The sequence below is a fragment of the Dendropsophus ebraccatus genome, chromosome 14 (assembly GCF_027789765.1).
Source record: "Dendropsophus ebraccatus isolate aDenEbr1 chromosome 14, aDenEbr1.pat, whole genome shotgun sequence".
NCBI lineage: Eukaryota > Metazoa > Chordata > Amphibia > Anura > Hylidae > Dendropsophus > Dendropsophus ebraccatus.
In genome coordinates, this window is record NC_091467.1 from 26,350,369 (window position 1) to 26,364,826 (window position 14,458).

A 14,458-nucleotide genomic window follows, 5' to 3' on the forward strand; every position below is an offset into this window, starting at 1 on the left:
TAAACACAGGGCCCTTTAAGATGGAGCAATCTGCCAAATCAGGCCAATTCGGCAGATTATTGATCTGTGTAAGGCTATGTTCACACTACGTAAAAGTACGGCCGTTGTTGCCATCGGCAAAAACGTCTGTACTTTGTACGGAGTGGAACACTGCCTATTCTTCTATGCGATCTAGGTCGGAGCGTATACACTTAGTATACGCTCTGTCCGGGATCCCATGCGGCGCCGCAAAGAACTGACATGTCAGTTTTCTGCGGCCCCAATCCAGTGAATTGCGGCCGCAGAAAGACATGTCAGTTCACACAATGAAGCGAGCAGCTCCGGCCGCTTGCTTCATTGTGTGCTATGAGAGTTCTGATGCAGGCGCGCGCTGATGCGCCCGTATCAGAACAGTGCGGCCGGGATGATCTTTGCAGAGACCGGCCGTTCCGTGACCCGGCCGGGTTACGGAACGGCCGGTCTCTTACGCCGTGTCCACAAAGCCTTATAAAGAAAATGATCAGCTGAAAAAATGATCATTGGCTGATCTTTGTCTTTTAACATGTTTAAAAATTGATGTGCGGCCAACAGCTGATGCTAGAGTAAAGAAAAAAGAAAGATTATACTTACCTGTCCAGGCTCTCTAAAAGTCCTGCTGCCTTGTTCCTGTGTTCCCTGCTCACTGCAGTCGCCTCTAGCACTTTTTTAAACTAGTCTCTGAAGTGACAAGCTGCTCAGCCAATCCCTGGCCGCAGTGGTTGTCCTGCCTCGGCCAGTGATTTGCTCAGTGATCTGTCACTTTAAAAATGTGATCAGAAGTCCTCGAGGTGGCTGGGGTGAGTGGGGAAAACAGGAACGAGGCTCAAGCACACCGGGGGAGCCTGGACAGGTAAGTACTTATCTTTACTATTTTTACAACAAAGCAAGGGCTGCAGGGACATCGCTAATGATATATATATACAGCCCTGGCTGCACACACCATGTATGAGGTCAGTAAGCAGTGTAAAGTCGGGTCATAAAATACAGCCTTCAGGCGTGGCACGAAAGATGTGATCAGCCAAGAAGCAGGTGTTTTCCTGCTCCTCACTGATCACTGACACTTTTACATGGGCCGATTATCGTCCGAAAAAAATGTTTCAAGCAATGCCCCTTGCCAATGATTGACTCATGTAAAAGGTCACTTAAACCAAGTGAAGGATCCTTCAATGTATACTGGCTGACTTAGTGTAATCCTGCTGGAGACCTACTCCTTTCTTTATTAATAGAATAAAGTAAGTGACTTATCTATTCAGGTCTATAAACTGTGTAAAAAATGTAAGTAAACAAAGAATTATTGGAATTGTGGATTTTCGCCCACTTGTTATTCAAGGAGTTAAACAGAAAACAATAAAGGAAACTTGTTAGGGAACTCTACAAACCCCAACTTAAAAAAAAAATATATATATATATTATATGTTCTCAGAAAGTGCATAAACATAGTTTCTTTCTTACTATGAACCCTGTGCCCTTTCCTCTCTGGATGTGTGATATTATCTTTCAGGTCTACAGGGTCATGTACTCGTGCACTTGAGTAACACATTGGCTTTCATACCTCAACACAGTACAACATGTGTCTATGTCAACTGCTCAGATTCCTTTAAAAAATAAAATTATATATCTACACTTTATACATACACACCGACAGACAAGTAACATGACCACTTCCTAATTTTGCCAAAATTAGGCAAAATTTTCCAAAACAGGCAATTTTACCATAATGAGTCATAGGTTGTATCCATGTTTTCCAAGCAGTCCTCGGGCTGCATTCATCTTCAATTTCGGGTTTGAGCAAGCCCAGACTTTCAGCAGGTTCGATCAGCTCCATTTACATGAATGGAAGTGAATTGTAATATCACCCACAACCTGGCACTGGGGTGGCGCCACTTGGGGGCTCCTTGTTGTTGTGATCAGTAAGGGTCCCAGCTGTAAGTCCCCACTGATCAGCCACTATAACCTGTGGATAGATATCATGGGAATACCCCTTTAGCCAGCCATACACTTCACATAGTTGTTAGCTAAGGTGCCGAACATTCAGTTTCTGAAAATGTTGCTGAACCCGTACAGTTTGAGAGATCAGCTCAACACTAGTGATGGCTATACATGACTGCAACTCGAGCATGTTCGAGTCTGATCATTCGGTGGCTGAAGAAGAAAGCATGGATACAGCCTATTGCATCCAACCTCTTCAGCCATTGGTATTCAAATGCCGAACAATCGGACTTGAGCAAGCTCCAGTTGAGCTCATCTCTAGTGATGACCCATCTCCTCTCCTATGAGATTGAACATGCTGAAATACAAAATTTCTGCCCTCTTTAATCATGTATGATCTGCCGTTGACGAAGAATCGGGAAGCACCATACACAATAGATGGTCAGCCAGTTCAAAAAGGCAGGTTTGGTTGACACATTTCTATGGGTTGTCCAGGAGAAGGAAATGTATTCCCAATCTTAGATCCCTGCTGTTGTCTTGATCCAAGATGGAAAGAAAGAATGGGGCTGATACTGAACGGTGATTATCGCATTTGGGGATGAAAAACACCTGCATACCGTGCCCAATGGTTGCTTGATGTTGTGGCAACATTGTGCGGCCACAAACCATAGCATGGTTTCACCTATGTTACACCTTCGAGAAGACAGTAAGCAGGAAGAAGAACACCCAGAAGCTAAGAATGGTAACATATTTCCTGCTCTCTGTCAACCCCTTAAAGCTGATCATAGGTTTGGATGACCTTTACTGCATATCCTTTTCCTTCTTGATAATGCTGTCTTAGAGCAATCCAAAGAGTGATGGCAAAAACATATTTTTCATATAGGCCCTAGGAGACATCTAATTCTCCTCCTCCCTCTATAAGGCAATTCTAGAAAAAGTAACAGTTGTAGACTTTAGCTGAGTGTCACTTTTATTAGGACCGTATTACCCTAATGAGTGCTGTAAGCGAGCGCCGATCTGCTATATTGACGCACGCTATTTGCTATTGCATGAATCAATAATCATGCAGCAAGGGCTGTATATATATATATATATATATATATATATATATATATATATATATATATATATTGTTAGTGATTTCCATTCAGCCCTTGCTGAATAAACACTATACTTACCTGTCCATGCTTCCCGGTGTTTTCCCCCACTCACCCCAGCTGCTGCTAAAGCTTCTCAAGTGACAGCCCGCTAAACCAATCACTGACCAAGACAAGACAGTGTCGCAAGCAGTGATTGGCTGAGCAGCCTGTCACTTCAGAGACTGCTTCAGAAGGTTCAGCAGGGCTGCGGTGAGTGCCCTGGACAGGTAAGTATGATCTTTATTATTTTCTTTACACAGTAAATCAGCAGTCGTCTGCAGCAGATGATTTTTAAACTTGCTAAAAGACAACGATCAGTCGATAATCGGCTCTTTGGCCGATCGCTATCTTTTTTACACAGAACGATATCAGCAGAAATCGGTCTGTGTAACAGGACCCTTACAGATGAGCAAACTTGCCGACAATTCGGGTTCGCACGAGCCCAATCGATCGCCATTTGAATCCTCCTGCATTGGGAAGGTGGAAGCAGCCCGAGACCTGCCTGGAAAAATGGATACAGCCATAGGCTACATCCATGTTTGCCAGGCAGTTCTCTGACTGCATCCACCTTCTCCATGCAGGGGGATTCAAATCCTGAACGTTCAGGTTCATGCGAACCCAAACATTAGGCAAGGTCACTCATCTCTATTTTTAATCAAATTCTACCGTAATATACTACAACATAAAATAAACATTATTATAAAACGTAAAGGACGGATACCAATTCATTTTAGTACAAGTTCAAATACAAAGGCAATGGCTATAAATCTCGCCCAGGGAATCGATATGGAACTACAATTACAGAATACTCTTCTTGCAAAAAAAATAGTAACTCGACACCGGCAGATCAATGGTAGATACCATAGCACCGGAAAAGTTTCTTCATTTGTTACAATGTTTATACCAACATTTTTTATTTTATTTATACCAGATTTTTTTCCCTTAGAAGAACAAAAAAAAACATTTCGACTTATAAAGAACAGATAAAGATTTCTTCAGCTTTAGTAACCCTCTAGGCCGTGATATATTTGCAGCACATAAATCTCTCCACCCCTCTTCAGTGCACACAATATACGTCTAGAGGGTGTGAGTTGTTGGCAGATCTTCTCTCAAGTGACCACAGAATAGACCAGTGACCCATAAAGAGACATCAATACTTTTCTCACTTTAGCTGCCAGGTCTAGCTTCTATAAAATCCACCACGCTGGCTTCCCCATTAGCTTTATGTATCGGTTGCCATTGAGGAGGAAATATTTTGGTGAATTAGTGACATTCCAGTACGTATAAAGCGTTTGGCATTGTAAAATGCTTTCTTATTGTAGGGTTATTGAAGGTGACAACAATAAAGGACCGCCATTGTAGATCTATCAAAGAAGCAATCATTTTAAAGGGGGTTGGCTCATCATGGACAAACCCTTAACATGACAGCTACCAACCTTCGAGACGCTGTTAACTGCAGATTTTGCAGGCAAGTTGAATAAAGTGGTAATTTCACTTACAGCAGCCACTACTGGAGAAATGTAGCATTACATGCAACGGATGGTTGTTTGTGTGATGCATGATGGATGTTGTCTACCAAAAGGAAGGGAACGGCAAGGGAAGTTGTTTTACGTATTATACCCTGGTTGCATTATGAGTTGTGTTGAGCGACCTTGAGGAAACTGTCCAGGTTCAGTAACTTCTACGAACCTGCACACTCAGCATTTGATTCCCGGTGTTTGGAGAAGTTGAATGCCGCCCTAGGGCTGCCAGGGAAACATGGATTCAGTCATATGTTGTATTTACATTTTTAAAACTCCCTGTTCTCCAGGCGCTGGGAATCAAGCGTCAAGCGTTTGGGTTTGTAGAAGTTGCTAAACCCGGATAGTTTCTTCAAGTCTGCTCAAAACTAGTTATGAGTTCATTAATACCAACTTTGTGAGGTGCTGACAATGGTAGTGAGGGTTCCTACCTGACAATAATCAGCCCATATGGAAGAACCTTAAAGGAGAAATCCAGTGAAGTATAAAGTATAAAGTATTGTATTGGACCCCAAAAGTTATACAAATCACCAATATACACTTATTACGGAAAATGCTTATAAAGTGCTTTTTTCCCCTGCACTTACTACTGCATCAAGGCTTCACTTCCTGGATAAAATGGTATTGTCACTTCCTGGATAACATGGTGATGTCACGACCCAACTCCCAGAGCTGTGCGGGCTGTGGCTGCTGGAGAGGATGATGGCAGAGGGATGCTCAGTGTCCCTGTGTCCCCCTGCCATCATCCTCTCCAGCAGCCACAGCCCGCACAGCTCTGGGAGTTGGGTCGTGACATCACCATGTTATCCAGGAAGTGAAGCCTTGATGCAGTAGTAAGTGCAGGGGAAAAAGCACTTTATAAACATTTCCCGTAATAAGTGTATATTGGTGATTTGTATAACTTTTGGGGGATAATACAATACTTTAATGAAAATGTTCACTGGACTTCTCCTTTAACAACTCCAGACATTTTGCAGTGGCCCAACTCACATTTACAGAGCTGCAGTTACCCGGTATGGCCACTATACAATGTATGGGGCTGTCTGCTTGCTCTGTTTATCTCAGTATGCCAATGTCACAGTTCTGGAGACAGCCAGTCAGTGGGGTTCTCGCTGATTTAATATTGCAAGCATGGTCATTAATGACTTTTGCACAGGAATCCCCTTTAAAATGAATGGTCCCCTTGCAGTTACATAGCTATATATGTCAGTCTGTACATAACAGAGCCTTACCTTGGTATGAACCCCATCTTACTGTAAGTGTTCACATGTGGTGGATACTTTTAAGGTTTGCTTAATTTTTCCCAATTAATTTCAATAGAGAGGTCAAAATCTGCAGCGCTTGAACATACCCTTAGAGGGGTCTAGGCACTCTTGGTCCCAAGTTTTATTGTAGGACCTTTATGAATTTCCCTATTTGTCAGTATCAACATACTCTTCAACCTGTCCTCCAGAGAATGAAGAACTATAGTTTTGCTTGTGGTTTGTGTGTCTGGTTTTATAGGTTTTTTTTACAAAGTCAAAGTTACAGGAAGTAAAGCCTAAATACACTTTAGAGGAAGCTTTACTTCATTAGGGATTTTTTTTGAGGTTTCCCAAATTAAAACTGCATAAATTCAAGACTACAGTTTCTTTTGTAGTCTGTTACCATGGAGACACATTGATCTGTATACAAAATCGCCAGTTTAGTTTAGACAGCGTGATGCAAAGAAAGAATGGCTGTGAAAGATGAACATATACTCTTGAAGAAGGCGGGCAGATGGGTGATTTCTTTTTATATTTAACGAATATTATATTTTTTACAGTGTTTTATGTTGTTGAATATGTCTTTTACTTTCCTATGGTTTCTTATGCTGTGTTTGAGCTCTGTATTTAGGAGTACTCTTTAAAGACACATGAAGGCAATGTATGCATATAGCACGATTGATGGCTGCACTGCCTATGCATATCGGCTTAATGTTGTTGCGGTGACATTTACAGTAATAACTCTGACCCATGTCCTACGGTGACAGCTCCGAAGTACAATGCCTCTCCACCTTCTGTGTGCTTGTGTGTCAGCGAGGGGCAGAGCCGCTCATAGAACGTTTCCTCCGCTTCCTGCACAACCCTTGGATATGGAGGCCTCTTCTTGTATAAATATCACATCTATTTGCATCTTTTCTTTCTTTTTGTTGGTGAAGGGATGTGTTTGTTTTGGGTCAGTGCCAGACACACACACACACACACACACACACACACAAAAAAAAAAACCTCAGAACTAGAAAAATCCAGCTACATATTTAAACGGAAATGACCCAGAATGCCTTGCTTGGCAGTCTGATGATATCAAGGGAGGGAGAAGCAGAAGAATAAAGATCCCTGACAGTACAACCTAACGCTATCATACACTGCATACTCTTATGTCGTAGCGCGCTTGGAAAAATAACAATTACAGAAAGGGCTGTATTCAGCGTGCCCTTTGCCCCAGGCACGTTTAGTGCTCACGCCCCCTATCGGTGAGTCAGACTTTCTGTTGGAGGTGTACAAAAGCTTTTCTGGTGTACATTTCAAATGTAATGTGAACAGGTCCTTAAAGTGATTGTGATAGCCCCCGGGAGTCTGCAACAGATGATGTCAGTGGACATAAGGGTCGGGCATAAGGGAATTTCAATGTGCAACCCCGTTGTTCTTCGAGAGAGATGCCGATGACAGAGCTGTCAGGTGGTGGCTTACTCCTCCCCATAGAGGACACAGGAACATTAACCAGTGACGAACTTTCATATATATGGGACAGGAGAGATGACTGTCGGCCGAACGATTGTTGTTTGAGGTGTATCGGCACTTGGAATCTATGGAGACCATCTCCTGCAGCAAGACAAAAAACGGTGCCGCAAGGAGTGAAGCCAAGCTTGTCCATTTTAAACCAAAAAACATAAAAAGTGCTCCCCCACTACATCAATGGATCAGCTGTTATCACAATGTACACCGACATTGTCCACAGTACAAAAAAGAAAGTACTACTTCCTCAGCTAAGCTCTCTACGGATCTGACCAAGGCAGGTGTGACAGGCAGTGCTTCCTCTGCCAGCAATTAGTTTGCACAGTGAAAGAGTCCAGGGTTTACCTGTCAAACTCCTAGTAGTGTATTTGACTTTAAAAATATTCCCAATTTTCGGTTCTTTTATGCTATATATACTTTAGAATTAGAGATGAGCGAACCTGGAGCATGTTCGAGTCCATCCGAACCTGACCTTTCAGCATTTGATTAGCGGTGGCTGCTGAAGTTGGATAAAGCCCTAAGGCTATGTGGAATACATGGACATAGTCATTGGCTGTATCCATGTTTTCCAGACAACCTTAGAGCTTTATCCAAGTTCAGCAGCCCCAGCTAATCAAATGCCGAACAATCGGGTTCGGATGGACTCAAACCCAAACCCGATTCGCTCATCTCTATCTAAAATGTATCACAATTTTGTGTCCTGGATGGCCACTGTGGTCTTAGAAGAGTGAAGGGATGTTTCATCTGGGGTCTTCAGGTTCCAATAACAAGAACCGATCTTGTTGCTGCTGTTTTATAGGCTTAGTCAACAAATGCTGATCACTGAGATTGGTGCTGTTTTACCAGTCATCATCCATGGATGGTCCATGCGGACCTTTCATTTCATCAGTAGGCTGCAAATACCAAACTTGCAAGGGGCGATGTGTGGCCAATAAACGAAGATAAACAATCGGATCAGCCAACAAACAGGCAGGTTCTCGTTTGTTGGCTGATCGCCAGCCCTTTTGCACAGGTCAATTACCCTACAAATGCTGATTCGGGTCGATAGAAGGGGAAATTCCATACGTACTTCTTTCTAAATATCTATATAAATTGGACACAGCCTAGGGAGTCCTGGTAAACATGGATACAGCCATGAGCATATTTTACATATATAAAACATATATGTTTTCATATTTTTCCAGACTACCTAGGGCTGCATCCAACTTCTTCAGCCACGGGTATCAAATCAGACTTACCATTTGACTTATATGACGAGGAAGGAAATAACGGCACTATTCAGATCTTCAGGTGGTGTCATCACCGTCATCCTACCATTTGTCAGTACTATGTCATGTCCCACATCTACATTACTGACCTTTCCCTGATGAGACTCTTCGTTTAAGAACTGCACCAACCAAGCTAATTTCCTCCAAAAAGAAGAAAATTTATAAGTGTAAAAGTCAATACTTCGCTCTGGTTCAGGCAGGAGAGCAAAGCGGGGACAGGCTTTTGTACTCAGAAAGTGCCCATAAAAGTCGGCGTGACAGATGTGGTCATCCGCCCACCACACCTACATCACCCAGATCACCATGCACGCTACTATGTCAGTAGAGCAGGCAGATTTTCTTTAACTATTTTTCCTGAAAACAGCTTCCACACGGTTGTTTTACCCACCAGGGCGGAGTAGATGGATGGAGAAGCTTCCATGATGAGGAAACTATCAGCGAGGGTCAGTAGGGCCTGGCACGGAAGGCAAACAATCCAAAAATACATTTCAGCAAGAACTCCGGGTCCAAAATACATTGGTATCCAAAATAAATGAGGTGGAGGTGTAGCGGGGACACGTCTGTGGTGTGAGTGACACATTTATGACTAAGTGTGAGAAGTATGTCAGCACTTATACTTAGTCGTATTTATCAGAGCAGCTATGGCTGATCTATAGTTAGCGGCAAGATGTGAAACTCTCACCATCCTCCACCCAATGTGAACATGGTAACACCCTGATCATGAGGTCATTTTTTAGAACATATTATTTTTGTTGGTAAAGGGACAAGCCTTTATCTGATGTGCCACCAAAACCACAGCGGCATCCTGAACACATCACACACCAATGTATCTGATTACTGACAGCGAGACGTTTCTAATCCTCTCCTTATGATACATATCAAAGATAAGTCATCTCTTCAACTGATCCTGAGTGACAACTAATATGGCGGCCATTACTGCATCTATACCTGTCACCAAGTGGTGTACAGGCTCTGATGGCTGAAACGTGTATGGAAACAAAGCTCTACAGCCAACATTACGCCAGATATACACATCCGTAATATACCGTAATGTAATGTAGATAGAAAAGAGGGAATATAGAACTTTTAAATGAAAGCATAAGCTCCAGAATAAAAATCATTAGCCCCTTTAACCTGGCTTGGACCCTCAATAATACAGGGGTCCCCAACCTTCATGATAAACATGCCTTTTATACAATGGCATTTTAGATTTGTATTGTTTTCCAATAAACGATTATCTGATTAAAAGACAATGTATTGCAGTGGTAGTGAACAGAGTTCAGAAGTAGCGGTACATCGTCTACTACTTAGATGATGTGGTCAATATTGATTGTGGCATCTAGGGGGTTAAACTGCTGGGGTCTGACTGAACTTTGATCCTGGCAATGTCACCTGTAATGTACAACCGAAGCCTGCCCCCTCATTTATTTTACTTGAACCATACAATGTAACTTTACACTTCAGTGTAAGAAAGGGTTAAAGGTATAGTCCCATCGCAGCTAATATAGTTATACTTGTAGTGCTCATCAAGTTATATATTTTTGCAAATACAATCATTTATCAAACCTGCTGCTCTTTCCCTTCTATTGTTGACAGCTCATTGTCTAGGATATCGACCACCCTCTAAAAGCAGTGGTTGGACTTATTTATACATAGATAGTGTAGATCTATAGAGATACGCTGTGTATATATACTGTATAATAATATATATATATATATATATATATATATATATATATATATATATATATATATATATATATATAAAAATTTGTATACAATAGCTATGTATATAGCAGCCAGACCACTGCTTTTAGAGCAGATTGATGGCCTGTAACCTAGACAACAAGCTGTCAACAATGAAAGGAAAAGATCAGCATACCAGTAGAAAAAAACAAGTTTGGTAAATGATTGTATTTGAGGAATCCTACAAGTATAAGGCTTTATTCACACGTACCATAATAATTTGTAGAAAAAAAATTGTAGGGCCCATTAAATCCTATGTCTGCATTCACACCATCTATGCCCGTGATACTTGCCACGAAAAAATAGGACAGGTCACAGTGCGGATGGCGGCACGGATGCGGACAAAATCACGCTCCATGAAAAACACTGGACATGTGAATAAGGCCTAACTATATTAGCTGAGAAAATCAGTCATTTTCTCCCCTGCCTACTGAAAACAATTTGTTATGGCCGGATGACAGACCGCAAATAACCAGGTTGAATCTGATGGACTCTTGTCTTATTTCAACCTTACTAACTATGTTACTATGTTAGGGACCCTAATACAAACCACCGAACCAAGGCCAAAATGATACTTCCAGGCCTCCGTCAGGTACAGTGGTGCCTTGGATTACGAGCATAATTCGTTCCAGGGCCGTGATTGTAATGCAAATCCACTCTTATATCAAAGCAAATTTTCCAATAAGAAACTACTGATATGCAGACAATTGGTTCCACGCCCCAAAAATAATGATTTTTTTATTCTGAATAAAAGTAACTGTACAGTATAGCAATCATCATGTGGAGTATAATGTATAGTATGCTCATAAACCTGAAAAAACAGCAGCAGTTTGTAGATACAGAGTGGAGATGCAGATCCCCATAATGCATTAGCGTAGTACAACAGCCTACAATAGAGAAGCAGGACTGCTGTTAGAAGTCTGTGTGGTCACATGACAGCAATGGGGAAGGGGTGTGTGTTCAGCATGGACCAATCAGGAAGTAAGAATCACAGAGCTGTGCAGGAGGACAGAGACAGAAACTTTATATCCAGCACTGCGAATGGCTGAGAGTAAGTGCAGGCACATTATAGCAGCAGTGTGTGTAGCTGAATGTGAGTGCAGGCACATTATAGCAGCAGCGTGTATAGCTAAGTGTGAGTGCAGGCACATTATAGGAGTAATGCGTATAGCTTAGTGTGAGTGCAGGAATGGAGAGGATGGGAAACACAAGGGCTGACAGAGACTGCAGGGAGTATGAAGGAATGAGCAGGACATACATGGGCACATAAATGCTGCGCTCTCTGTCTAGGGAGAGAGGGGTTACAGCTATGGAGAGATTATCTCCACAGTCCTGACCCCTGAGACAAGCTTCAACCTGAGGTGTATCTGCTATGATTTGGAAGGTGAGGGAGACTTCATGAGTCAGAGTAATGGGCTGTAGACCCCGCTATGCAGACCATGCCCGACCCCCTCCCACCCAGAACAGGAAGCTCTTAAACCAAAGCAATGCTCTTAAACCAAGTTACAATTTTTAAAAACTGTGAGCTCTTCTTGCAAAACTCTCTTAATTCAAGTTACTCTTAAACCAAGGTACCACTGTATATCTAGAGATATAAAATACATACTGCAGTAAAAGTGCTAACCGTATAAGAGGCCTGGGTAACATCGACCACTAAAACAAGTAAGTGGAACAAGAGAATTATAAGTATGGTAAATCATTCAAGGATGACTGTAAGTGCCTGTTCATAAAGACACCCAGAGAATATGCCTCCACCACTGAGCCTGCATGTGTCCGCTGCTCACGTGTGCCCGACGCTGGTAGACATTGAGAACCGTGAACCCGGTGGCTTCAGGATTCTTATTTTTAGAGCCCTGTCTGCATTACACTCCTCTCTCTGAGGTCTCAGGGCTTTATGTGCAATTATCTGTTCGCTATAGAAACAGAAAGACCACGGCTTCCCAGATTTTCTGAAATAATGAACCGAGCGGCATCTTATTTGTTCCATTTCCACGTGTTTATCAAAGATATAACATATGTTTGCAGATCTTTGATTTCTAAAGTGGCTGCAAGTCCTTTGCAGTGTCTAAACAAAATGTCAAACCTGCAGTAACCATTGCATCGACAGAAACGCTCCTTCGCTGACACTTTCACGCAGGCCGATGATCAACCAAGGAGCAGGATAACGCCCAATCCTCGGCTGATCACATCGCCTTCAAAACTTATTGCTATCGCTGATCACTGTGCAAACAGGGGATGTGAGGCGATGGCAATATATATTAACGGACACACAATTTCTAGTGCCTTCTAAAGGCGCTGCAAATGAGCGCCAATCTCGCTGATCGCATGCACCCTTGCACAGACCATTTCAGGCCATATAAAAGGACCCTTATGCCCAACAATGACCAAAATTATGTAATTTTGGTCTACGTCTGGCCACTACTAATTATGAATTTTACACCATCCAATGGGATCCCATAATAGCTCATGGGTGCCAAGGGATATGACTCATCATAGGCACCCATTACATGGATACATCCTGATTAGCAGTTAAGACATAATAGGCCATGATGATGAATCCTTTAAAGGTCACCCATGGGCTATAATGATATCTAGTTAAAGTCTATGTAAACTTTCATACAATTTAAAAATTGTGATTGGTAAGGGGAATTACTAGAACCACCAATCACAAGAACCAAGGAACAGTAAGAGCTTGGATTTTGGACGGTATAAATGTATCATAGAGATACATGAGACAGACATGACACCAGTACTTGGCTTTACAAGGAAAGGAAACAAAGGAAAAAAGCTGCATAGCAGGAGAGGTGGCAGCAGATTGCTGCTGACTTCAATGGGCAGCCTGAACGATCTAAGGATTGTTCAGGCAGCCCCTCCTGCTGCTCCCTGCTTGCTGTCTGTGTATGTAATAGCAGGCAATGAGAGGGAAGCGAGCGCTGAACTGACAGGTTGGCGCTCGCTTCCCCCCCTCATTATCCTGCCGTGTATTTGAAGCAGGGATGAGGAACCTCCCATCCCTCCTGCTGTGGCAACTCCCATCATTTTTACATTATATACTTTGGAAGGAGTAGGATGGGACCCCCTTAGATTATAAGTGGGTGCATACAATGTTTTTTTCACACAACATGCAGAATTCACATAGGAATCTGCACAAAAACCACATAGTTCTCAGTGCACATTTGAATTGATATGGAAAAATGTCGGGTAGTCTGGAAGCATTGAATAGAGCTAACCCACTTCCAAAATCTTACACGAATCTGTAGCAAACACATTGCAATTCTGTAACATAAAAATCTGTGATACATACCCTGAGTGCTGCAGAAAAAAGGGTCCACGAGGGGTTCACCACCCAGGGGAGCACTGGTTTTTGCACATTTGTGAATGTTATTAGCACTGTAATAGGATTAGTAGGCTCTACAGTAGGGTCGTCCGTCTTTTAGGTTAAGTGTCTATTTAAAACGGCAATTGGGAAAAGCTGCAATGAGCTTAAAAGCAGCTGTGTTCCTGGCGGTAAAGTGGTTAATTCTCGGTTGCCATAAATCGGATGTTTTTATTCCTCTTAAATGCCGTAATTATCACCCAGCGCCGCAAAGCTTCAATTTTAAGCAATTAGGGCCGACTGAGTCATATCAACACCAGTGTACTCCTATGTGCCGAATAATTACTTGATACCTACTTAGAGGTAATAATGCTTATTCAGTGTTTGCCCCCAGGGAATGTGGATTTCCCAGTGCACGTGCCAGAGGTGGAGCTGTGAGCTCCTGGTGCATTATGGGCTGTGTAGTTAATTGAGTGTTTAAGTTAACACCGATGGGAAAGGCTTACTGCTACTATGCACACCAACACAATCCTTCCATATCTGTATTTGTTGTAGATATAGATGGCGTGGAAAAAAACCATCATTTACATTGACGTTATAGTGATGGTGACTGTCGGCTGTGCAATCTCAGCAATAGTCATGGCAATGATGTCACCTTCAGACTACAGCTTCCAGTGGCAGTATGGAGGGAAGCATCTGTGCAGATGTCTGCAATAGACCACATGGCTGCCTACGCCGAGTCCTGAAGCCAGGAACTGGGAGACGT

General features: G+C 42.5%; 1 protein-coding gene across 1 annotated transcript in view; it reads right to left on the reverse strand.

Moving 5' to 3' along the window:
* Positions 1-14,458, reverse strand: part of RARA (retinoic acid receptor alpha) — a 149,155-nt gene that overhangs the window by 95,452 nt on the left and 39,245 nt on the right. The gene's annotated exons all lie outside the window — the stretch shown is intronic.